Raw genomic sequence first — 25,806 nt, 5'->3', positions numbered from 1 at the left:
AAGGGTGATTGTCTCAGGTATTTGTCATAGTCATGCTGACTAGCTCAGCATTTATTTCATGAATTATCTAGGTTGCAGACTAAAGCAGTGGTCTTCAAGTTTAGGACAAAGGGCCAGGTGGTATGGCTATCTCCTGGCCATGTCGTCCTTCTCTGGGGTTACAGACTTTAGGGTTGTTCCTGTCAGGGACTAGCTAAGACTCAGACTTGCTTCTCCTAGCTCCTCAAGTGTTCTGGGTCCCTTTGAATACAAACTATGGTGATTCCTCAGCCCCCTCCCAAATGCCAACTGGGGCTCAGTGCAATAGAAAACACAGAGCCTTTTGTTCAGAAGTTAGACATTTCAGAATAGTGACAGTAGAGTCCTGGGCCAAATGTGAAGTCTGAGCTCAGGGACCTCTGTTCTGCCAATCCACCGAGCCAGCCTTGGTCTTCTGCCTGCTTTGCTCAGGGTGTCTAGAAATGTGTGATTCTCCCAGCATGTGTTCTCGCTAACACCCTGCAAATGATGCTCTGGATGGATTGTAAGTCTGGGCACTGAGCAAGACTCTGAAATATGAGACACTGGAGGAAAACTCTCCTAGCAGTCTTCTGAAGGTACATTTTTTTTCTTTCTTGTCATTACTATGTATATTATTTTTCTTTTTTGGTATGGCCAAAGTTCCTGCCAGAATCAACCTAAGAGAACAAAGGGGTTTTATTGTCTCACAGTTTTGAGGATTGTAGCCTATTGTGGCAGGAAAGGCATGGTGGAACAGTTCAGTTCACAGCAGCAGAAGTGGTCAATGAATGGAGGCTGTTTAAACCCCAGTAGACAGGAAGCAAAGAAGAGAGAAGGAACCAAAGTCACATCTACCATTATCACGGTCCTGCCCTCAGTGGCCTACTTCTGCAGGCTAGATCACATGTCCTGGAGCTACCAGCTCTGGACCAGGTGCTCAGATACATGAAACTGAGGAGGATGTTCCACAAGATATAATAGCACGCTTATTGGTATTACTATTAATAATATTGACCTCAGTAAACTCATCTTTTTTTTTTTTTTTTTTTTTTTTGCAAAAGTATTTTGCTTTCATAGACTTTAATGTCTTTTGAATATAGGCAACTGAGGCCTTCTTTCCTGTTTCCTGTTTTTTTCCCTCCCTTTCCCCCTTTTGCTTCTTCTCTTTTCCTTTTTCTATAATCTCAAAGAGCTAAGAGGATGGGTGACCACTGTGGGAGGGAGAGAAGACTATGACTTGCCCTCCATATCCATTCTGTTTCCAGATGTTATCAGCACTAAATGACATAAATCGTACTTACTTCTTGCCTCATGTTAAACACCTGGTAAATTGAGTTAATATTCTTGCGAAAGGAACTTCATGCCGAGAGTATAGCTTAGTAGGAGAGTACTCACCTAGTATAAGTGAGTCCCTAGGTTCCATTCCTAGCACAAAGAAAACAAGGTGTCCTCAAGTACAATTACATGTTTGGTACTTTGTGTGTGTGTGTGTATGTGTGTGTGTGTGTGTGTGAGAGAGAGAGAGAGAGAGAGAGAGAGAGAGAGAGAGAGGGAGGGAGTGTGTGTGTGTGTGTGTGTGTGTGTGTGTGTGAGTTTAAAGGCTGAACAGGAGGCTGGAAGCTGTTACTGTGCCTTCCCCGTCATAGTAGACTGTAGCCTTGCACTGCTACCCAAAATGAACCCTTCCTTAATTTGCATGTTAGGTCTCTCTCTCTCTCTCTCTCTCCTTCCTTCCCTCCCTTCCTTTCTTTTAAATCACAGTAAAAGAAAGTAAAGAATATATCATCTGATTTTTTTCTTATCACCCAGGAGAATTCTGGAAGTCTGAGGGGTGGCCTGGGCTTGAGGAACAGTGGAAACCATAGATGCCCTTTCCTGTCCTTCCACCTTGCATCCCTGTTCATCTAGGCTTGGCTGAGTGGCAGCGAGACAGCTCTTGCTGCCAATTGTCACTCCTGCTTAGCAAGATAGCAAGGAATGGGCAGTCTTCCACTTGCCCTTGTCAAGCCCCTGGGAGCCCTCACTGACGATGGGATATGGCTGTCATGGAATCTAAAGGTCTCTGTGGGAGGAAGGGGACAGGTGGGCAGCAGGGCAGGGGAAGGATGACTGGATTGGAGGAGAGGGCTTTCCCCAAGGGAAGAACTTCTGGACAGACAATGTGATTGCAGGGCACACTGTTCTTTGAAAAGGGATTGTCTCTTAAAAATAAGAGATTTAGCGGATTCTAGTATATAAACCCAATTCTTAGATTTTGAGTGCCACATAACAATTGAAGGAAAGGACGCTTGGTTGGCATCTAAGACTCTCATTATTGAGTGTTCAGAAGTCTTAGGGACACATACTTACTGATGAGAATATTCAGCAAGTGTCTGTCATTGCTTTTGAAAGCACTGCTTGAGCAGACTCACAAACATGGCTCTGTGATTTCCAAAGGATGATTAACACTAACATACATAAGACACCCATGAACCGTGTGATTCGGGACACCATTGTTTGGTAGGATCTTCAATACAGACTGAACAATTAGCTGTCCTGAAAGCTGTGAGGCAATGGAGATTGGATTGCTTTATTTTCTCCTTTGTTATATATTTTTTTTATACAAACTATATCTTGGAAAAGATGAACACTATTCAAACTGCATTTGTTCCGTACGAGCCCTTTTCTTCTGAGAGTATTGAGCCATGTGAATGGGAGCTACAGTCAGGATAGAATCATTGATGAGGGTTTGCTCCCAACTGCCAGGAACTGGTTTTCACTACCTTAGGAGGTAAAGTATGGGCAGTACCTCCCTGGATGAAAAGTGTTTCTTCCTGCTGCTCTTTCTTGCCTCGTTGCTGACCTAGATGTTCTGTAGATACCCACCTGGGTCTCCTGGCCCCATCTCTGCAGGACATTGTGTTTTCTCTGCTTTCTACATGACGAACACCCGTCTGCTCTGCAGGTTCTTGTACATGCTGCTCCCCTCCCTAGAGTTGAGTTAGCACCTGGCGGCCTTATTGATTAAACCATATTAAACACAAGAAAGCAGGACCCTCCTTCAATACTCTTCCCGAGGCCAGTTCTGCCTCCCACAGCTTATGCTCTGTGTGGGGGCAGCTCCTTACCCATCTGGAGCCTTTGCACTGTGCAAGACTTGACAGAAGCAGGTGAGTGGACACATGGTGAACTCCTACTGGGACAACCCTGCAGGTGGGTTTTGTTTTTATTAATTCGTTGAGAGTTTTGTAAATGCATGCCATGTATTTGATCATATTCACTCCACTTTTTTTTTTTTTTTTTACCTTAACTCCTTCCAGATCCATCCTCTACCCTCTCCCAATTTCATGGCCCCTTGGAGGGAGGGCTTAATTTGGTTTACATTTCAAGGGTACAAGCCAATGTTGTGGAGGAAGTCATGGTGGCAGACACTAGAGTCAGCAGATCACAGGACATCCATAGTCAAGGAGCAGATAGAGATGATTGTTGATTCTCAGCTCACCTTCTCCTTTTTATTCAGTCTGGGACTCTAGATCATGACATGGTGCTGCCCATACAAGCATAAGTATTCAGACCTCAATAAACCCAGTCTATACATTCCCTTTCATAGGCATGGTCAGAGATTTCTTGTTGTGGAAGTTTTGGCTTATGATATGTAAACATGTTTTTGTTTTAATCCCAGTTGTGGGATGTGGGACTGATTTAGATGGTCTAGAGTAGCAAGCTATTTGCCGCATGCAGGCTTTGAGAGAGGCTCTTTGCCAGCAGCAGATAGTTTAAATCTGAGGACTCTGGAGAGGGAATAAATGCCAGAGCCCAGAGAGTGTTGGGGGAAGGAGTCTCTGAGAAAGAACAAGACTGCTTCTGCTTCCCTCTGCTGCTTCTGGTTACTGTTGATGAGAAGTTGGAGATATCCTGAAATGAAGATTGGATTTGCCCCAAGGAACACAATGACCCTAGCCAGCAGGAAGTAGCTGGAGAACCACACCCCTTCTCCCCACTAATCTTCTTTCTCTCCTACCCAGTGTTAGGATATTGGAAGGGGGGGGAATAGGGAGGAAGAGGCATAAGAAAATAAAATAGAATTAAAAAGTAGCGCTTACAGTTTCTCCCTAAAGTGATTCTAGGTCTGCCAAGTTGACAATCAGGTATCTAGTTGCAAGAGTAGAAAGGCTGAATTAGCCAGTAATTAGACTCAGGAAAGGTAGGGGGAAATTTCTATTTCAAAAAATGTTTTTAGTTGAAATAGAATTATATCACTTCCACTTTTCTTTTCCTCCCTCAAGCCTCTTCCAGTTATTCTCTCCAAATCCTTCTCATGACCTCTCTCTCTTTCAAGTTGATAGTTTCTTTCTCTTTGGATATACACATATATATTCTCTTTGGTTTTATATATACCATGTGTATATATAAACGCATAGTTATATATATGTGCATATACATTTATACATATGTGTGTACACACACACACACACACACACGCGCGCGCGCACGCATAAATATACTGTGCTGAGTCCATTTTTGGTGCTTGTATGTAGATGGTTTCAGGGCTGATCATCCTGCATTGGCCAGTCAATAAAGGCACTCATTCCTGGAAGAGGCTAATTTTTCCCCCAGTAGTCAAGAATTGCCTAATTGACTATAGTTTTTTGTCTAAGAGTGCGACCTTGTAAACATTTCCCCCTTTCACACTGACATGTCCATTGATACTGCTATTTATGTTCAGAAGATACTGTTTCACCATAGTCCTTCTTGATCTCTGATTTTTAAGCTCTTTCTACTCCCTCTTCCTCCATGGTCCCTAAGCCTTGCTTTTATTTATTTATTTTTTGTGTGTGTGTCTCTTATCTTTCTTTTAAAATTTGTTATAAACATTTAAAATTTTAAATGCACTTGAAGAAGCAAAGACACTATGATTAACATAATCTAACCATCAACCTTACCTACAATGATCAATATTTATCAAATTCTTCTGCTTACCACTGTCAATAACAAACACCTGTTTCACCTGTAAATGCATTTGTATGTGTCTTTAAGACTAGAGGCTTTAAGTATGATTATGCTACCATACCTAACATGATTAATGGTGTATTGCTCTATCCATCTATCTATCTATCTATCTATCTATCTATCTATCTATCTATCTATCTATCTATCTATCCATCCATCCATCCATCCATCCATCCATCCATCCATCCATCCATCCATCTATCTATCTATCTATCTATCTATCTATCTATCCATCTACCTACCTATCTGTGCTTTCTCTGGTTATCTTTGGAGATCACTGGAGATAATTCCATATGGGAGAGGACACACACTTGACATGCCAGTGAGAACTCATGAAGCCCATAGCCCAGCATTGCTCTACTATGTGGTCACTGATGGCTTCATTGAGATAAGTTCCTGGACTCTGGGTTCTTAAGTCACTAAAGTGAAATAAAGTGCTACTGGCCCAAAAGCAGAAGGGGCAAAGCAGATGTGAACATTTCTAAGCCTGGCTCATGCCTATAATTCTAGTACCAGAGAGGCAATGGCAGGGAGAGTGTTAAGAGCCTGTGGCCAGTCTGGGCTGCATAGTGAGTTCCAATTCAGCCTGGGCTGCAGAATGATACCCTGTCTCAGAAAATATCACAGAAAACACTTCCAGCCAAGAGGTCGATGGTTCTGTGACATGTAAAAGTCCAGACGTGACAGTTTTTCAGCTCTGGTGCACCTCCTTGCCTTGAGCTTGCTCCTCTCAGCCAACAGATTTGTGTTAGAGACCACAGCCTGCCAGGTAAAAGCTTCATTTCAGTTCGAGGACTTTGGAGCAAGACTCAGGGCTGTCCTTTATCACGTGTCCCAGTGTTTGCCAGCTCTGACTGAAGCATCGCCATGGCAACAGAGAACGTGTGAAACTGACAGGTTCCAGAGTGAACTGTTTGAGGCACACCAACGCAAAGAGCCGAGGGGAAGCTTTCTCTTCTCTGTGTCGGCACACGTTAAGAAAGATCAACTTGCCATTCCTTTCTTCTCAAGAAGCATTGCTGGTGCAGGGCAGAGGGGTGACCTCGAAGATGAGAAGGAAAAGGGAACTACTCCAGATCTTTAGTCCTTGGTGGGGCGTCCTGGCTGGGCCTTGATGGGTCCTGTCTGAGCACGTGGCTCTGTGGCTCCCCCTGCAGGTGTGCCCTTCTCTGATGCTGTTTGTAAGTCTGTCCTGAGCTCTCCGTGGTACATGACTGGAAGTGGGGTGGGCGGACAAAGGATGACACAGACTGGAATGCTGTGGCCTATGCACTGAATCGCTGGGAACAGGAAGTCCACTGGTCTCCCAGAGGCCGGGAGCAGCTCTTCGCTGGCAGAGCTGAGCTCAGGATCAGTGAAGCTTAAGGAGTGGGTAGGAGTGAGTGGGAGAGGGGGAGGGTGAAGAGGGTAAAGGGTAGGTGGGAGTGGAGAGGGTGGAGAGTTGGTGGAGGGGGCTGGGCGGGAGGTGGGTGGTGTGACTCGTAGGTCATGGTACAAGTGGGGGAGAGAGTGGATGGAGATGGTTGTGTGAGTGTACTGGAGGAGGGGTGACGCAGGGAGTGAGCTGGGGTGCAGCGATGGTTAAGACATCAGGAATGCTCCAGCAGGCAGGAACGCTTCCGAACCCTGTGAACAGCATGACAGGCCGTGCTGCACAACAGACAGCAGTGTGCACAGGTACCCCGTCACCTACCATACAGTGTGACAGGCCTCCTCCTTCCTCTCTCTTCTGTGCTCCATCAGTCCTCAATATGGTCTTGCAGGCTACACTTGGAAGTGTGTCTCTTTCTATACCTGAGGCCCTGTGCTGACATGTGCCTTAGAGCCCAGGCGTCAGTTCAGATGTCACCAGTGCTCAGCCATTAACTTGATAAATGCAGGTGCTAAAATGCTCCCTGCAGTAGGGTTGGGCATGTCACTCAAACTGAGTGCTTGCCTAGCATGCACAAAGCCCTGGGTTTGATCTCTAGACCCATCTAAACAAGACATGGCAGCATGTGCCTGGAGGAGGATCAGAGAATCGTATGTTCAAGGCCATCCTCAGCTACATATCAGTTCGTGATATAGGAATACCTGTTTCAAGGGGGGAAAAAAAGAAAGAAAGAAAAAGAAAAGATTGAAAGGCCTTTGCAGTTATCTAAGTAGCCAGTAGCCCATGCCATATTGCTGTGTGTATGTAGGTGACAAAGACAGCTAGTTGTGTGTATGTGTGTCTGGCCCTGAGCTCTGAGGTCAGCTCTGTAGACAACAGCACCCCAGTCCAGAAGAGAGTCACTCAGTAGTCTGTTTCCTTCACCCAGAAGCTCCCCAAGACTCCAAGAACACCTTAGTCCCCGCAAGTCCTAGGCCATCTTGGGCTCTTTCCCCTTCTGCCTGCTGTAGCTTTTCCATCCTGGGATCTGTGCTGAGCTTTCTTTACTGGGTTCCAGAAAGGGAATGAGGAAACAGTTGCTCCCACAGCCAAAAGGCGGCCCCTTGATGTTTCATTCTAAAACAAGCCAACAAACAAAGTGAGTGCTATTCCTGTGTCTTATTCCATGACCAACAATTTACATTTGAAAAGCCAGGGCTGAGCACGATGCCTCACAAGCACTCTAGAACGGGAGGTAGTCCCAGCACTTTAGAATGGGAGGCCAAGCAATTGTCATGGGTTCAAAGCCTACCTGTCTGTTGCTTAAGATCCTGTCTCAAAAATCCTAAAATCAGGTTTGGAGTTATAGCTCACGTGGCTGAGTGTCCATTACACACGTGAAAGCCTAGGCTTGATTCCCCAGGCTTGTGTAATTGTGGGAGTACACACCTGTAACCCTGACATTTGAGAGGTAGGAGTAGGAAGACCAGAAGTTCAGGGTCATACTCAGCTATGTAGCTTGGCTAGAACACAGAAAGTCCTATCTCAAATACAAAACAAAACACTCTCTACTCTACCCAAACCCACCACCATGGAACAAATAAAAGTCAACAGAAATTATTTTTCTTCTAAATTATTAGTAATAGAATATTCACACCTTGATAGCCTTCCCTTACTCTGTGAAGGCCAAGGGGAACTAGTTTGATTTAGTGACAAGGACAATGTTGTCTGGAATCTATAGCTTCTGATCCAGACACAGCCAAAGTCAGAATCTTAACAGGTTTCCACAGGTTAACACCTCTGAAAACAAAAGATCACCTGTGCAGAGTGTTATGACAGTGGGATACAGAGGCCTTGTGGTCACGGGTCTGAGCCAGCACCTCTCCTGAGCAGGTCACATGACTCCAAATTCTCTTGTGCATTGAGATGTTATTAGCTTATTCTCTTTGGTTTCTTATGAACCTCTCTGAGAAGAGAGACCATAGATATTCACAACTTGGCTCAGGAAGGGTCTGATTCAGTGAGTCCCCAGAGAGGCAATAGCTACCCTCTAGCAAACTACAGTGAGGCTAGTCTGTTCTGAACACTGGGTGTCTCAGTCTCAAGGAAAAGAGTCTTGGAAAATTAAAGTCAATTCTTTAGATGAAAAAAAAAATCCCCACATTGTTATTACTTAAGACGTAATTTTCTCCTTCGCAAACCGTTCTTAGTCAAGAAAAGACTTGTCCCTTCCTGTGAGCCAAAGCTCCTTTGTTCACCACTCAGCAATACTTAACCTCTTTTGACGATGTATTGGAGGCTAATGGGAAATCTCTCTATCCTTCTGGGTTTGCAGGGATGTCAGCACACAGGGCCACCAATAAATATCAAACCCAGGGAAGATTCAGCCTTGAGAAGCACAGGTGCAGCTAGAGGGATGGTGTAAGCCTTGCACATTCACATCTGTCATTTTCCTTGGTTTCATTTTCTGTGATGTTTGGCATCTGTTATGGGGAATGCATCCTCCCCCGAATGCTTGGGATGGATTCTTCATAGGGTTTATCCTTGGGGAAGAATTGGTTGTGGATCAGAAAGTGAAGGTATTTTGGTTCTGAGCAGAGGGACAGCCATCTATTACCCCTTTGGAAAGCAGTCATACCTCAGGCTGGTCCCCCCTGGTCTCTTGCAGTCATGTCTTCCCCAAGAGACCAGGCCCATCCTCCAAGAACTGGCCTGGGATCAGGCCCCTTCTCTGTCACAGTTCTCAAGTAACTTCCTATTTCATGGAGCCCTGAGGCTGCTATCTTCACTGTAGCCTGCCACCTGCAACTGATTAGTCTAGACAGGTCCCACATAACTTTTGTCAGAGCAAGATAGTAACTTATAGGTGGGGATACTATTCTATGAGTCAGTGACTATATCTGGACCCAAAACCTAGTCAGAGATAGAATGGCTTTCTAAGGATTATCTTAGCCTCCAACTCAGGGCATCACCCTACAACCACAGGACTCTGTATCACCAAGGATGCAATAGGATGAACCAGGGTGTTGAGAATACAATACTAGAATCCATGGGCCTCAGGGTTGAGGATGGAGCTGTGGACCTCTCTCCCCTCTCAATCATCCCTTTGAGGAGCCATTTTCCTGTCCCTTCAACCCTATCTCTGGGCTTTTATTCCTGGAGGTGAGTGCTTGGATGTCTTTCCCATCAGAAGATAAAATAAGGATTCATTCCTGGGCACCAAAGCAACCAAGGCACCTTGGGTAACCCACCTCAGACCAATGGGCAGAGAAGAGTCGCTGCTTTGGTAGAAGCAGTCAGCATGATGGATCTGAGGGGTGAAGGATGCTGCTGCCTCCAGGGATGAGGGATCACACACCTAGACCCGAGAGTTCACCAGCTGCTTCCCGTCAGGTAAGAACGGTAGGTCGGCAGTCAAGGCATCATCGACAAGTTCAGAGTAACCGAGGGCTCATGCTATGGAGTGAACACCGGGTCACCTCATGACACAAGAACAAATCAGACTAATGGGGGCTGCTGGCTGAGGGACAGAGAGTTTTAGAGAGTTCTCAGGCAGCAGTTAGCACCGGGAGCTCTAGGAAAAACCAGCACAGCCTCTGATCTTCACGTCCCCAGTGGTTCCTCTGGTCATTTCTCAGGACTTGGGTATGAAGTTGACCTGAAAGGGCAAGTGTTAATCTCAGTGAGGCTTGGCCCGTAATAGACACAGCTGCCCTCAGCTATCCTCCTGCTTCCTTTTTGCCTTTAGCATCATCTAGAGCAGGTGCTTTGAAAGGCTTTCGACCCACTTAGTGCCATCAGTATCCTCATTTGATGACAGAATGAGCTCAGCACGAGCAGGAGCAGCCCAGAGTTCCCTGTATGAGAAGCCTCCTCTTCTGGGATACAGAGAGGCTGGGTATGGCTTCCCCTCTCTGCCTCTCCAGCAGAAGCTCCCACAATGCTTCTCGGAGGACCTGGCAGCCTTACCCATCAGTAACACACAAGATGGCTCTGTCGCTCTGTCTCATCACACAGTTCTCCTCGCTCACTATTTCCCTTGCTCCCACCCAGGATTCGGAGATAAAGCAGTAATAAGCCACCCCCCAGTCTTTCCTTGGCTGCATTAATTACTTTCCTCTCCACTCTGACCAAAATACCTGACAAGGCAATGTGAGGGAGGAGGGATTTGTTTTCACTCAGGGGTGAAGTTACATGATCTGTGATGGCAAGGAGGTCGAGGCAGCAGTTGAATCCAGGGTAGCAGGAGTGGGTGCCTCAATGGAATGGGAAGCAGAGAACAGTAATCCCTGGGGCTCAGCTGGCTTTCTTGTTTTTCATTTCATTTATTCTGGACCCCACGTCCTTTAGATGGTGCTACCCACATGCAGGATGGGAGTCCCCTCCTCATTTAATCCTCTCTGAAAGTTCCCTCGCATGCCTGCACAGGAATTTGTCTCCTAGGTGATTCTAAACCCAGTCAGCTGGACGTTAAAAAATGAGCCAGCACAGCTGGGTGTGGTGGTTCACACATGTAATCCCAGCACTCAGGGAGGCAGAGGCAGGCAGATCTTCATGAGTTTGATGCCAGCCTGGCCTACAGAGTGAGTCTAGGACAGCCAAGGCTACACAGAGAAGCCCTGTCTCAAAAAACCAAAAAGAGCCATCACAGTTGGGGACACAGCTTCATGCATGTTGTGTAAGATAGTCGTTGGTGGCATTTTCCAGCAGCATAAGTAGTAGAAGAGGTATGTGGAGGACAAATATAGAAACTGGGGATTAAAAGGAAGAGGGGGGCATTATTTGGTCTAGGAATATTGCAAATAAGGACTTTGGAGGCACAAGTAATATGACAGTGGGACACTTAAAAGACAATGCTTTTAGGACACTTTTAGATTTATAGCCAAATTAAAGGGAAGTTATTCGATTTCCCACATTCCCTTGATTCTTTGCTCACACATCCCATTGATAACTTTTATATACATTTGCACAATAGCCTTTACTCCTAGAAGGGGCTGTGCAATTAGAGTCTCATGCACTGTGATGATGGACAAGTCTCCACTTTGCAGGCCAGGCTGGTAGACAGTGGCCCGCAGGTTCAGGTCCAGCTTGCTGCTGTTCTGTCCATAAAGCTTTATGGATGGACATATGGACTGATGTGCTCATTGCTTGCAGGCTGCAGGTCAGTGCTGACTATCTGCTTTGGGGCCTGAAGAGCCTATAAACATACTTGCTCTCTGACTCTTCATGGATGAAGTTTTCTAGCTTCCTGACCTGGACAGGACTTGGGGTGTGTGGGTGGAAGATTTTCAAAGGAAATGTGGCTCCACTGGATAGCTTGTTTGGAAAGGTCTCTTGGTCAGGACATATAGGAAGTAGGGTTGGCCTGACACATGCCTGTGTAAGAGCTGTCTGCAGTGGCCTGAGGGATGAGGTGATGGGCTGAATATAGAGGTGAGAAGAGGACAGCTGGGGGAGACATGGAGGAGGGGAGCTAATTGGGGGTGAAGGTGGGGTGAAGCTGAGACATGGGACAGCTCTATGCTTTAGCTGCACAACCAGCTCCAGGGTTAGAGGTCTTCTTGTAAATGCACAGGATCTCAGTTGCACTGGCTTATTATGGGATCTAATGAATTGACCTGGCTCTGGTGGCTGTTTTCATGATAAATATTAAGTCTGATAATGCTTAAGACTTGTTGTATTGAACAGAACCATCATAAGGTTGGGGTTTCTAAAAGAGCTTTGGATGTCATGTATGTTGTTGACTTTTGAGCATGCTAGTGACTTGCTGAACAAGATTCTGGGGAGATGGCTCAGTGGGTAAGGTGTTTATTGCATAAGTGTGAGGCCCCAAGTTTAGAGTCTTAGAACCAGTGTTGAGCTGGACACAATAGCATGCACCTGTAAGCCCAGTGTTCTGCAAGGGGATGGGAGGCAGAGAATCCAGGGCTAGGTAACCTGTTTTACCTCCTGTCAAACAACAGGAGAGCCTGACTCACACAAGGTGAAATGTGAAAACTGACCCTCAAGGCTGTCCTATGACCTCCACATGCATCCTGAGGCACACATGCACCATGCTCACACATAGGAAAACACATCACGCGCACACACACACACACACACACACACACACACACACACACGAGGTGGTGGGGAGGGAGGACTATATGTTTGTAGGTATATAGCTTGGGTGAGAGGTCACCACAATTATTTTTTTATTTTTATTTTTTTTAAGTTTTATTTTTCTCATTAGTTACATTTTGTTAATTCTGTATCCCAGCTGTATCCCTCCTTCCCTCCCCAGTCCCACCCTCCCTCCCTCATCTCCTCCCTGCCCCTTTCCAAGTCCACTAATAGGGGAGGACCTCCTCCCCTTTCATATGACTACGTTTTGTCAGGTATTTTCAGGAATGGCTGCAAAGTCCTCCTCTGTGGTCTAACAGTACTGCTCCTCCCTTGGGAGGTGGGGAGGTCAAAGAGCCAGTCATTGAGTTCCTGTTAGAAATAGTCCTTGTTCCCCTTACTATGGGGAACCAATTGATTACTGAGCTATCACGGGTCACATCCGAGCAGAGGTTCTAGGTTTTATCCTCTTATGGTCTTTGGTTGAGTGTCCATCTCAGAAAAGGCCCTGTGCCCAGATATGTTTTGTCCTTGTGGAGTTCCTATCCTTTCCACATCAAACTCCCCTTCTTTCGTATGATTCCCTGCACTCTGCCGAGGGTTTGGTTATGAGTCTTAGTATCTACTTTGAAACACTGCTAGGTAGAGTCTTTCAGATGCCTTCTGCAGTAGACTCCTGTCATACATTCAATGCATATCCCATTTGTCTTTCTAAATGAGGATTGATCATCATACCCCATGTCCACTTTCTTGATTATCTTCTTTAGGTGTATAGATTTCATTATGTTTATCATATCTTTTAGGTCTATATAAGCGAGTATATTCCACACTACAATTATTACAAGAAGGATTGTCCCCCTTCCTCATATGGGCAGTATGGAACTCTAGGCCAGGAGTATGCACAAGGTCTTGGAGGTACTTCTGGAATATACTTCTGAGGACATGCCATTATTTATGTTTTGATCACATATGTCTTTATAAGTAAAAAAAAAAAAAAAAAAAACAAAAAAAACTGGGAGAAAAGTAAAAACCAGATATAAATTCCATTTAGGACCTTAGCTTTTTGCCAATGATGATGCTTTAGACTTTTTTTTTAAGCGTCTAAACCGGTGCTTCTTTTTTGTCCTTTCCCAGTTTTATATAATCCCTTTATATCAATATTCTTTTTTAAACTAAAGTTTAAATTTAACACACAATGGAATGGGTTTTACTATGAAATTTTGACCCACGACTTAGAAACTGCTAGTGGTAAACACTCCAAGATACAGGCTCAGGCAAGAACTTTCTGAAAAGGACTCCAATCACACAGGACATAATCCCCCAAATTGACAAATGGAATTGCATGAAATTAAAAAGCCCGGCACAGCCAGGAAATAATCGACAGAGTGAAGAGATCGCATGAGGGGCGGGAGAGAATCTCAGCCAGCACCACAAAGGTTATCTGTCAAAAGCACATTAAATAAATGCTTTCGTCTTTTCTAATTTGTAAATAATTTTGTACTGTTTGAAATTTAAGTTGAAGGCCATCCCACCCAGAACGCACCACTCCACCTGTCTAAAATATAATAGCAAATGAATCAGCCCATAGATTAAACGGTATCATTTGAGGTTTAAAGTTAAATTTCTTTACATCATTAAAATGCAAATCTTTTTTCCCCTTCTTTAAAAAAACTCTGTGTAAGTGTAATGATTTGTGTAGGTCAGAGGTGGATGTTGGGCACCTTCCTCAGTTGCCCTCCACCCTATTTTTTTAGAAAAAGGCTCTCACTGAACCGCAAGCTCGCTGAGTGAGCTACAGTGTCCAGCAAGCTCCAGAGATCTTAACCCCACCTCCCCAGTGGGCGGCTTACAAGCCCACATTGCCATGCCTGACTTCCTGTGTGAGTCCTGGTGATTTGAACACGGGCCCTCATGTTTGCATGGCAAGCACTTTACCTACTGAGATATTTCCTGCCTCATAGCTTTATTTTTATGGTAGCATAATTATTTGATATGGCTAAAGTTTATGAAATGTTCACTATTTTATGCAAGATAACATCTTTTCTTTATGTTTTTGTCGTTTGTGGTTTTTGGTGGTCGTAATCCTCTGATTCTTAGGTGGGGTTTAGGTGCATGGAAGTTTTTGCCGCTTGGACCCCATCCACTTTCCCAGCTCTCATGAGACCTATGTGAGGTTCTCATATGTGCTTGCTACAGGCTTTACCTCTGCCTTGTCCTCTTCGCTGATAGTTCGTTGAGGGCATCTTCTGCCCATGGTGAAGGCTACCTAGGTATCACAATTGCAGGCACATCTGCATGCCAATGATACTTGTTGGTATCCTCATCTCTGACTTCCTCTTGAGAAGAGTCTCCTATATCAAGTCCTTGCCTGCTAGTTCTTCATCACTGTCCTGAAACCTCCCATTTGTACTGTCCTGTAGAATTTCCCAGCCTTCCACAGCTTGCTAACGACCCTGGAAAGCTCTTGTGTCTCCTGCCTCTGGCTAATATTAATCCTGCTGGCTCCACCTCCCTCCACATACCTAACCTGATCCCTTCTCCCAGGGCATTGGCCAGCCTTACCCTTGACCACCATTAGCTTTGTCCAGGGGCCGCTGCCTAATGGGTCTCTGTAGCTATGTCCATTTTCTATGCAGGAACTACAATTACCTTTTAAAAATGCAAATTGCTTCCCATCAGTGCCCTCTTAAAACTCTCTTAATATTCTCTTCTTTCACTTGGAATGACATCCAAAGTCTTTACCCTGTCTGGAAGGCCTTCCATGACCAGAGCTTTCCTGTTAAAATTCTCTGAGTGCTGTAGCTAAACCCAGGGACACTATGCAACCCATTTTGATCTTTGCTGTTTGTGGCCATCATTTGCTGTGCTAATGTTGTAGAGCGATGTTAGTGATGTGCCCTTACAGTTTTAGACCAGCTTAGAAGATCCTCCTGTGATATTAGTGAAGCCAGTATGTTCTTGAAATTTATAACAGGATACACGGACTTCTGTGAAAACCCCATGTTTTGGTTAAAATGTAATGTCTTTGTTTCGGGTAAGCTGGTGTTATTGGGAAGAGGGCTCTCTGCTTGCAACACTCTCTTCCTTCCCCTCGGTGTCACCCATTCTCCTTCTTGTTCACTTTGGAACGGTCCATGTTCTTGTTCATTAGCTTTTTGAGTCCTCACAGTGCCTGATGGCTCTCTGTCACCATCCGGCTCCCTCAGGTTCTGCCACACTGTCCCAAGCCTTGCGTCCCAGCCACCCCGGCTCTACCTGAGGCTCCTTGAGCTACACGGCTTGGGGGATTATTATTGTGCATGTCTCTGAGTCCCACAGGACAGAAGTTGTGGTCCTCTGGCTGCACTTGAAATGGTGCCTTGTATATCTGCTCACAGTACATGCATATCTAGTGAAGGAAAGTTGGTTGGGATGCACATGCCATTAGCCCATGTAGTTTTAGACCTGCTATCTTTGACTTCTAGCATCATGACCAGATAATAAAGTGATACCCAAGGAGAAGTATAGGAGCTTAACAATCTACTTGACATCCACGGGCTAAAACAGCCAACAAAAGCCACACTGAGTGCTGACACCAACATAACTGGGTTCTCTTGCAATTCTTCAGGCTGGAACTCAAATGCAAGGAGGTCCTGGGAGGGGAACCCCTTTTCTGTCCTCCAAACTTCTGTTGTTCACACTCCCTGGCATTTTTGACTTGTAGCTGCTACCCTTCAACTTTTGCCTTTGTCCTCAAAAGGTATTTCCCTCATCTGTACCTTTCTCTTTCCTCGTTTTAAAAGCCTGTCAGACATACTGAAGCTAGAGATAATTGTAGTACAGCATGGGCTCATCTTAACTTGTCTAGTCTGCAAAGGCCCCGTTTCAGTTACGATCATATCTGTAAGACTGAGAGTTAGGCTGTTTAATTATTAGGAGTCACAATTCAAGAACTTTGGTTTCTCAGGGAAAAGCATCCTAGAGATGGTCTTTGGATGTTAGTCACATGTTGGCTTTCTTATGAATTACCAAGTTGCTTGCTAGACTAAGATGGGCCTGTGCTCTGTGTTCTCACCAGTCATGTGTGAAGGAGCTGGAGTTTCTGTGTTTCTCACCAGTGGGTTTTATCACTACAGTGCTACTTTTAGCTATTCTAGTCAGTGTGCAGTGGTCCCAGAGGACATAGGCTTCATGCATATTTTCACGTGTTGATTTGTGCCGTGCAGCAGGATAATGGCTACATCCTCAAATGAGTTGGGATGCCAATAGTCACAGTTCTGAAGAGAGTTTAGGAGGCACACATGCCCCAGGCACAGGAATACAGATGAAGATGCTGATAAACTGGTCCCAGAAAGTTCATATTCTGAGCCAAGGACTGGTGTTTGAGGCAGAGCGCTTGTCTGTGGAATTTTCTACTCCCTCCACTCTGCCTCATTGCAGGTGTCTGAGCTCCGCGCACACATGCTTCCTGCTGTTCACCCATTCTGTTGGAGGCTGTCTCGTCATCGAATTGTCCACAGCAGGGGCCAAGCAGCTGCATGCGTTGCATAGAGCTGGAGAAAGCCAAGTTTGTTTATGCAAATCTTGTTTTATTTTAGTCTCTCTGATGCCCGTCTTGGGGCTCTGATTCTTAGTCAAAGACCAGGAAAGAAAGCCCTGTAGTGTTCGGATATAGGGTTTTGGCTGCCAAAGAAGTACATTTTCCTGCCCATCTCTCATGCTGAGTGGGTCCTGCCTGAGCAGATAGCTCACAGGCCCCACACCTCCTGAGAAGTGACATTGTCTCACCTGAGGATCCTGAGAAAATCTGGACTGCAAATAACCTTTTCTCTTAAATTTTCACTACTCAGGGCTTAGGGGTATAGCTCACCTGCATGCATGAGCCCCTGGGTTCAGTGTGCAGCGACACACATACATGTACACACACACACACACACACACACACACACACACACACGCACATGCATAAACTCTCTCTCTCACACACACACATCTTATTGTTCTAGCATTTCCCTTTCTTATCATAAAGCTATGGTATTTTTTTTTCTGAGCTTGGTCCACAGCAAAGAGAAAAAAACCAACTACAATAATGAACCCACAGGCAATTATATTCTAATAAATTCTTATATTCTAAATACAAGAAAATCTGTTTTTGAACCATATATGTTAAATAGATGGCCAGAAAATTATACATATATACACATATACACACACACATACATATGAGCTTAATTAAATAAATAATCTTTTTAATTAAGTTTATGTATGTGCTATAGTTGAAAAGTCTATTTAGCATTTTGGACAAAGCCCTGGCAGGAGTAATAATTGTTTTAACAGATTCATTTGTGCTATGTGTGTGTGTGTATGTGTGAAGTTCAGAGGTCAACTCTAATTGACAGTCTTTCCCACTGGGATCTGCAGCTTGTTGTTTTAGGTTAGGCTAGCTTGCCAGCAAGCCCCAGAGAGCCGCCTGTCTGTCTCTTCAGATTATAAGCATGAGTCACCAGCCCTGACTTTCACATGAGTGTTGGGGATTGAACTCGGGTCCCTATGCTTGGGTGACAAGCACTTCACAGACAAAGCCGTCTCTCCAAGCAGAGCAGATGCATATTAACTTGGCTATGTCAGTACCTGACATAGCTGGTCTGTGTTGGGAGCTCATGGTCTGTTTATGTAAGATTGATGCATACACAGTGATGATATCTGACCGATCTCTCCCTTCCATGGCCCCTTCCCCCATGTCTTTCTAAATCTTGAGGTCCAAGCCTTTCATATCCACACAAGAATAAGACCAATTAATTAGAAGCAGCATCTTGTTGGTCCCTTCTTGTTTATTCCTGCCTTGGGTGGAAACACATTCAAGGTTCCTGAATCCGATCAGAGAGCACGTGGACCAGTGTAATTAAAAAACAAAACAAAACAACAACAACAAAACAATGCATAGCAGTGGTGTGTAGCCACGTCCTGTGCTCACAGAAGCCTTTGGTGTGTGTTAATAGCAGGAAGTCCTGTGGGTAGGGTCAGCTGAGGTCACAGCAACAAAGACAAGTGTGGTGTCTGATAGTAAGACTCCCAGTGCTTCTCTACTCAGAGAGCATCTTCTGTGTCCAATCCCACTATGCTGTCCATCTCTGCCTCTGCTCCAGTCCCCTGTCCTCTTGTATCTTTCATCCCTCTCCTCCCATCCTTTCAGGAGGTACCCAGTCCCTCAGGTAACTTCAGTTCAGAAGAAGCAGTGATTCCAAAACCAAGCAGCACTGACCAGCCTTGTCTGGACCCCACACTTGTCCTGCAGGGGTTATCCCTTCACTGCTGGTCCCAGCCCTTCCTAAGTGCACCTAGCTGGGCCTTTGGCCTGTGCCCTGTGCATGTGGCTGGGCTTCTGACCACCTGCTGATCTCAGTGTTGTTGCTGGTTGTGCTCCTTTCTCATGCCTCCATTGTACTCTGGGGCCTGGGTAGCCAGCAATGTGTAAGACTGGCAATTTGTCTGCCACTCAGAGCACAGTACCTCCCCCAGCACAGATGGTAAAGCTGGGAAGGATGGCTGATGTATGTGGCCGATGATACGGGAAGTGACGCTGTTGTGCACACCTGCTCACTGAGCCCGGTGCTGAAGGTTTGAACCTCAACCCACAACCAGAACAAGTGCATCCTGGGAAGGCCCAAGCTGGTATCTACCACCTCAGTGATAGTTTCAGTCATGTTAGATTGTATTGTCACCATCATCTAGGCATCGTCTGGACTGAGCATATGGCTGCAAGGAGGGTGTGTCAGTGTGTGTCAGGAAGACCAATGGGTTTTCTATAGCTTATCTTTGGAAAGGGTTAAAGAAATGGGATATTATAGATTCTGGGATGTATATAGTATAGAGAGAGTGAGATTTAATCAGAGAAAATGTAAAAGTGGGAGGGTGCAGAGATATGGCCTCCAGGGAGGGAGGAAGCATGCCATTTATTCTGGACAGTGCTTTGAACAGGCAGGGCAACATGCTTCCCAAGTCAGGAGCTTCCTGAGTACCCTTGTGACATGATACCTCTTCCTGTCTGTCACAAGCCCTCGAGGTATAGGGATGCAATGGGGACATCTCAGAGGACATCCAGGATCCTTGAGGCCCTGATTCAAAGTCTCATACTACCCTGAGTTCCAGGAGCTTCGGCTCTAGCGCTCTACTTGGAGAAGCTGTATAAGGTCAGAAATGAGAAAAGCAAAATTTTGCATCTAAACTTCTGTACTGAAAACATGCACTTGGACCTGTAAGGGGCCCAGTCCAGGATAAACTCAAGGCCAGGTTCAGTCTCTTCCTTTGGGCCCCAAGTTTCAGGTCTATCAATCCTCATGGTTTTTGTTTGTTTATTTGTTTTGTTTTTTGGCTTTGCTCACTGTACACCAGCTTCAGGGTGGCACGTTGGTATTCCTTGCACACCATCAGCCGCATACACGTGAAATCTGACTTGTTTGCTAACAATTGAGTGGTCGCTGAGTTGTGATAACATTTCCCTCTGGCTTGAAAACTGATTTCTATGCCCCTATTGCATGGCCAGAAATCTGATTTTCACTATCACACCCAGCTCCCATGCCCAGGGATAGGGACTTCTATCAACTCTCAAACACTCTCTGCTGCCTAGAGCTTTCCAGGGTGACGGCTCGGTATAGGCCCGACACCATTACTGCCTACCTCACGCTGCCCTGTGTGAGCTCCCACATCTCAGCTCTGCTCTGGCTTCTCCTGAATATGAAAACTGCTGATATTGGTGGCATTTATCTTGGCAAACTTGGGGCCTTTTGGCATTGTCTCTGTATCATCACAAAGGAGTCCCTAAGATCCTTGGGGTATTGGCAGCTGGCTTGGGTTGCCCAAGTGTCTGGGAATATTCCAAAGGGCTTCTGTCCCTGAGGTTTCTTGTGAAAAGTTCTGGGAGAGGAAATCTCTAATGACCTCCCATAAAGCCCTGCGACTCTACTGTGTGCTGTGCACATGTTTGAGGGCACACCCCCGCTTTGGTGCTTGTGTGTCCAGTGTGGCAGAGCTGGTGACCAAGTTATTGTCCTTGGCCCTGATTTGGTGCCTTATATGGTCATGCTGACCTCCCTCCCTCTGGGCGGTCCTGGTACTATATTTCCTGAATAGCATCTATTCTAACATGGGACCACAGTGCAGGCCAACAAGAATATCTTCTCTGTTCTCTCACAATTCTGAAAGCCAGAAACCCCCAAATTAAGAAGTTAACAGAACCAGGTTCCTATTGAGGCTCTAGGGAGGGTCCTCCCTGGCTTCCCACAGCTTTGGTGGCAGCTCTATCCCTATAATCTTCACAGACAGCATCTAGAAATCTCTCTCTGCCCCATCTTTGTTGAGGGGTGGGGCACAAAGGTCTTTGCACGCACCCACAGATCACTAGGGAAACCAATAATGTGAAAAATATAGGGTCATCTTTTTAATGCTGGAGAGGAAATACCCCCTTTCCTGCCCTGAAGGATGGGAGCGGATTTTGTAAATGACCTGGTGACCTTTTAGCTATCTGTGGAAACAGACCTCGCCCATCTTTTGCTATAGAGGCAGGCCTCATCCAAATTCCCGAAGATGATTATCCCAGACTCTTTCCTTCCTAGACCATTACAGGGAGATGTTTTGGTCAGAGACCACACTAGATTCTAGACCTTTTAGCTATAGAACCCACACATGGTTACATGTACTTTATAAGGGGTTTCTATGTAGTCACACCTTGAGCTTTACTGTGCATCTAGACTTGGAATGATAGTTGCCTGGAAACCTTTTCTCAAATTGTACTATTTTTAAATAGGCTGCCGATGAACTTGCCTGGTGTTAGACTCCTGGAAGGAAGTCTGATCTAGGTTGATGAAGTCAACCCGAATCGGGTTTTCATTCTCATCTCTTTGCATGGCTCCCTTCCCTGTCTGACACCTGTAGGGACCCCACTCTCACACCTTCACCCTCCTTACTTTCCACATGACAGATCTTCCTCCGGCTCACTCCACAGGGACACTGGGTTCTCATTTAGCACCTTCCTGCCTGGATAACCCAGGGTGGGCTCCCTAGTTCTAGGTCCTTAACTCATTCACACTGCAGAACCCCTTTTCTATGCAGACTTGTGCATAAATGTCGAAGGGATGAAGACTTGATACCACAAAGACATGATGTCACAGAGGTTATCATACAGCCTCCACCCCCTCTGCCTGTTGTCTCCCCCCGGGTTGGGGGATTGGGTATCAGGGCTAAGATGCCATCCTGGATGGTGAGGGTGTGTTGCTTTGGTACATGTAGATTTCAGCAGTTTCCCAGTGTTGCTCTTCCCCACCCCTGCTTTCATGGATCCTTGCTGTTTGCACACTAGGAACAACTGATGCCATGGGCCGGAGCTGTACCAATTCTGGCTGGCTCATGGGAGGATTAGATGACCTCTCTGCCATCATTGTTCATTTTCCCTTAGTTTTATTAGTGATTTAAGGGGTGTGTGTGTGTGTGTGTGTGTGTGTGTGTGTGTGTGTGCGTGCGTGCAATGCCTGAGAACTTCAGAAGATGACCATGGAGCTGGAATGGTGCTGGGAACTGAACCTTGGTCCTCTGAGAGAACAGCACACTCTCTGACACACTGAGCCATCTCTCCAGCCTCACTCATCCTAAAGACAAAGACACTAGTGCTGGGCTCGTGAAAGGATGAAGTGTGCATGCAAGCGCATCGGGGTATGGGTGTGCGTAGCACTGGACACCACATCTGCAATGTTCATGTCCTGGGGAAGGCACAGGCTGGAGAAGCCATGACTCTAAAGCCTTGGTCTGGTGTGCTGACATTTGCCTTGCTCTCTCGGCCTCCCTTGCTGGTCACTACCAGCGGCTGCATCTCTGGTGGGCAGTACCTCTGCTTCACTGTCTGTCTGTCTGACATACATGGAAGCCCGGCCATGTTCTCTGCCCAGTTTAAAGGTCTAGAACATTCCCTCTATTTTTTGAAGGACCCGCTAGTCCCTTCTTCTGTCTCACTGTCATCACTGGTGTTTTCAACGAATAACCTCCAATTTTGATTAATGTTATTTCATTTGAATGATGACTACAGTGAACGCCAAGTGCGCGCAGTGCTGACCCATCCACGTTGTCTGTGGCTGGACCTCATTGTTTTTGGCAGTAGTGTTGGGCGCCTTCCCACCCTCTCAGCACGCCGGCTCACCAGCTTTTCCCTCTCCTGCGGATGGCATTGTTACTGTCATCCCTGCTCTTTGTTCTTCCGTTCCCTTTGGCAGTTCCGGGAATCGAACCCATGCAAGTGCTCTTATCAGTGGGGAGACATTCTCAGCACGCTTGTCTCTTGTTTCTTATGACCTGGTGTTTTTTTTTTAGGGATCTGTTCTGGCTGGAGTCACAGTTAACTTGTGGGGAGAGCAAATTGCCTCTCAGCAAGTCCTGCGTGGTTTCTCTAAAGTGGTATGTCATAGATGGTGCCACCACAGAATGTGAGGTCCGACTGCTTCACGGGTGTTGCGGGTGGATGCTGCGTATCCAGCCCCTAGCTTACTACAGAGCTCCCCTCTTGAAGGGTGCGTCCTGCTCTAGGGCCTGTGGAGCCAATGGGTATCATCAGAGCGGCAGTATTCTGGCCCTGTGTGTTCATAGATCTTGTAATGTAGTTTCTCTTGCATCTTGCAAAGAGCATACATGGAGATGAAGTGTGTAGAGGCAATCCCTAAAACTAATGTATAAGAGAAGAAGAAATGATGATTATTGGGGTTCCTTGTTACTATAACTAAAGCTGATCAGTATATTTCCCTCTCCATGCTGGGTGTCATTGTTAAGGTACTACTGCTGTGATGAAACACCACAACAAAAAGCACCTTGGGGAGAAAAGGGTTTATTTGGTTTACACTTCTATATTACTTGTCATTATCAAAGGAGGTCAGGCCTGGAACTCAGCAAGAAGAAACCTGGAGGCAGGAGCTGATGCAGAGGCCATAGAGGGCTATTGCCTGCTGGCCTGCTCCCCATTGCTCTCTTAGCCTTCTTTTTCATAGAACTCAGGACTGCCAGCCCAGGAATGCACCACCTAGAATAGGTAGCCCTCTCAGACCAATCCTAATTAAGAAAATGCTCTATAGCTGGATATTATGAAGGCATTTTTTCTCAACTGGGGCTCCCTCCTGTCTGATGACTTGTGTGAAGTTGACATAAAGGTAGCCAGCACACCAGGTTTTGCCAGACTTTAGCATATCACACTTGGTTTTGTTTTTCCAAATTGCTAATACAGTTGTGCTCTTTCCGATCATGTCTATTCCTACATCTTTGAAAATCTTGCTCATGTATTCTGCTCAGTCTTTCTGTTTGTCCTTCATGGGTTCTCTTTGTCCTTCTGACTCTTAGAAGCTCTTTATAAGATACAAGTTCTGATCTCTTTTAGCTATGCTTGCTAGATCTTTCCCCTGATCTGTGCATTGCATCTTCATTCCTCTCATGATATTCTGATGAAGAAAAAAAATCTTAATTTTAATGCAGTTACATTTATCAGTTTTTCTTGGTGGCATGGTCTTTGCTTTTTTTCAAGAAATCATTTTCTACTCTGATGCCATAATGGAGTTCTCCTTGTAGAATATGTGTCATTTTGCTTTTCACTTGGGAGCCTAATCAATTTTTAAGAATTATAAAGGTTATGAAGCAAGAACCTAATTTATATTTTTCCTAAGTATATGAAAAATAGTCTTATCGTTCATGGAGCAGCCCATCATCTCACTGCTGACTTTAATGCTGTTTCTGTTGTTTATTAAGCTGTCTTCATGTTTCAGACTGTTGCTAGCTTTCCTGTTCTGTAGGTGTCATCTATCTCTAATACTATTGTTTCTCTGACATTTATTTGGTGTGTGTGTGTATGTATGTATGTTTGTGTATGTGTATATGTATGTGTTTGTATGTGTATGTATGTTTGTATATGTGCATGTGTGTATGTCAGTGTGTTTGTGTGTATGCATGTTGTGCTTGTGTATGTTTGTGTGTGTATATGATGTGTATGTGTATAAGTGTGTGTGTGCTTATGTGTGTATATGTGTGTATGTGTTTGTGTGTATATGTGTGTATGTGTATGTTTGTATGTGTGTGTGTTTGTGTATGTGTGTAGTGTTTATATGTGTTCCATGGCATGCATGTGGAGATCAGAGTAGGTTTTCTTCCTCCACCATGTGGGTTTCAGGAATCAAGCTCAGATCACCAGACTTTATGACAAGGCCTTTTCCCCTACTGAGATACTTCAGTGGCCCCAGCACCACTGTCTTAATGCCCATATCTTTCTGATATATTACTCTTTTCTCTGGAGGGGTGAGTACTCCCTTTTCTCTCCCCTACATTCTGCTTTTATTAATTTGTAAACTCAAATTTTCTTGCTAATCCTTGAATCTTTCATGCTGCATATAAAATTGGGGTCTTGGATTTCACAGTAGCTTCTATAGGACTTCAGTATGAGTTTATAGCTAATTTTAGAGTTTTACTGTCTGTGGTACTGTTACTGACTCTTCATAAACACATTCTGTCTGTATACAGATGTTCCTAAGTTTGATTCTTAAACATATTATATATGCACACATGTGGCTTTGAATTAGAATGGCCCCCATAGGCTCATATATTTGAATGCTTAGTCACCAGGGAGTGAAACTGTTCGAAAGAATTAGAAGGATTAGGAAGTGTGGCCTTGTTGAAGGGAGTATGTCAGTGGGGGTGGGCTTTGGGATTCCAAAAGCTCATGCCAAGCCCAGCTCCCCCCGACTGCCTGCAGATCAACTGTATCTCTCAACTACTTCTCTAGTACCATGCCCGCCACACCTGCCACCATGCTCCTTCCGTGAGGATAATGGACTAAGCCTCTGAAATTATAAGCAAGCCCCCAGTTAAACGCTTGCTTTTTATGAGTTGCTGCAGTCACAGTGTCTCTTCATAGCAATAGAACAGTGACTAAGTTAACATGTACCTATGTTTGACTCTTCTTTACATTCTTTGATAATGCTTTACAGTTTCTATAGACTGTCCTTGAAACTCATTTCCTTTCTACTATATCTTATTTCTTTTCATTGTTCAAATAGGATTATATCTTGAAATTTTCAAACACTACAGAAGTTTCTAGAATCACATAATGAATAGGACATGACTCCATCTAGGAAAATTTTTTAGTTATTAACATCTTTTTTAATACACATTTGCTTCATCTAACAATATATTGTATCTCTATCCTCTCTACCATCTATCATCTACTTATCTATTTTTATCATTATCATCTATCATCAACCTATCTATCTAGATGGTTATCATCTATCAATCTATCATTTAATACCTAACATATATGTATCATCTATCTATCTATCTATCTATCTATCTATCTATCTATCTATCTATCT

This window comes from Psammomys obesus, unplaced genomic scaffold (assembly GCF_907164565.1).
Source record: "Psammomys obesus unplaced genomic scaffold, mPsaObe1.curated_primary_1811, whole genome shotgun sequence".
Classification (NCBI taxonomy): Eukaryota; Metazoa; Chordata; class Mammalia; order Rodentia; family Muridae; genus Psammomys; species Psammomys obesus.
The sequence above is the reverse complement of the archived record's forward strand: the minus strand, read 5'-3'. Positions refer to the sequence as shown.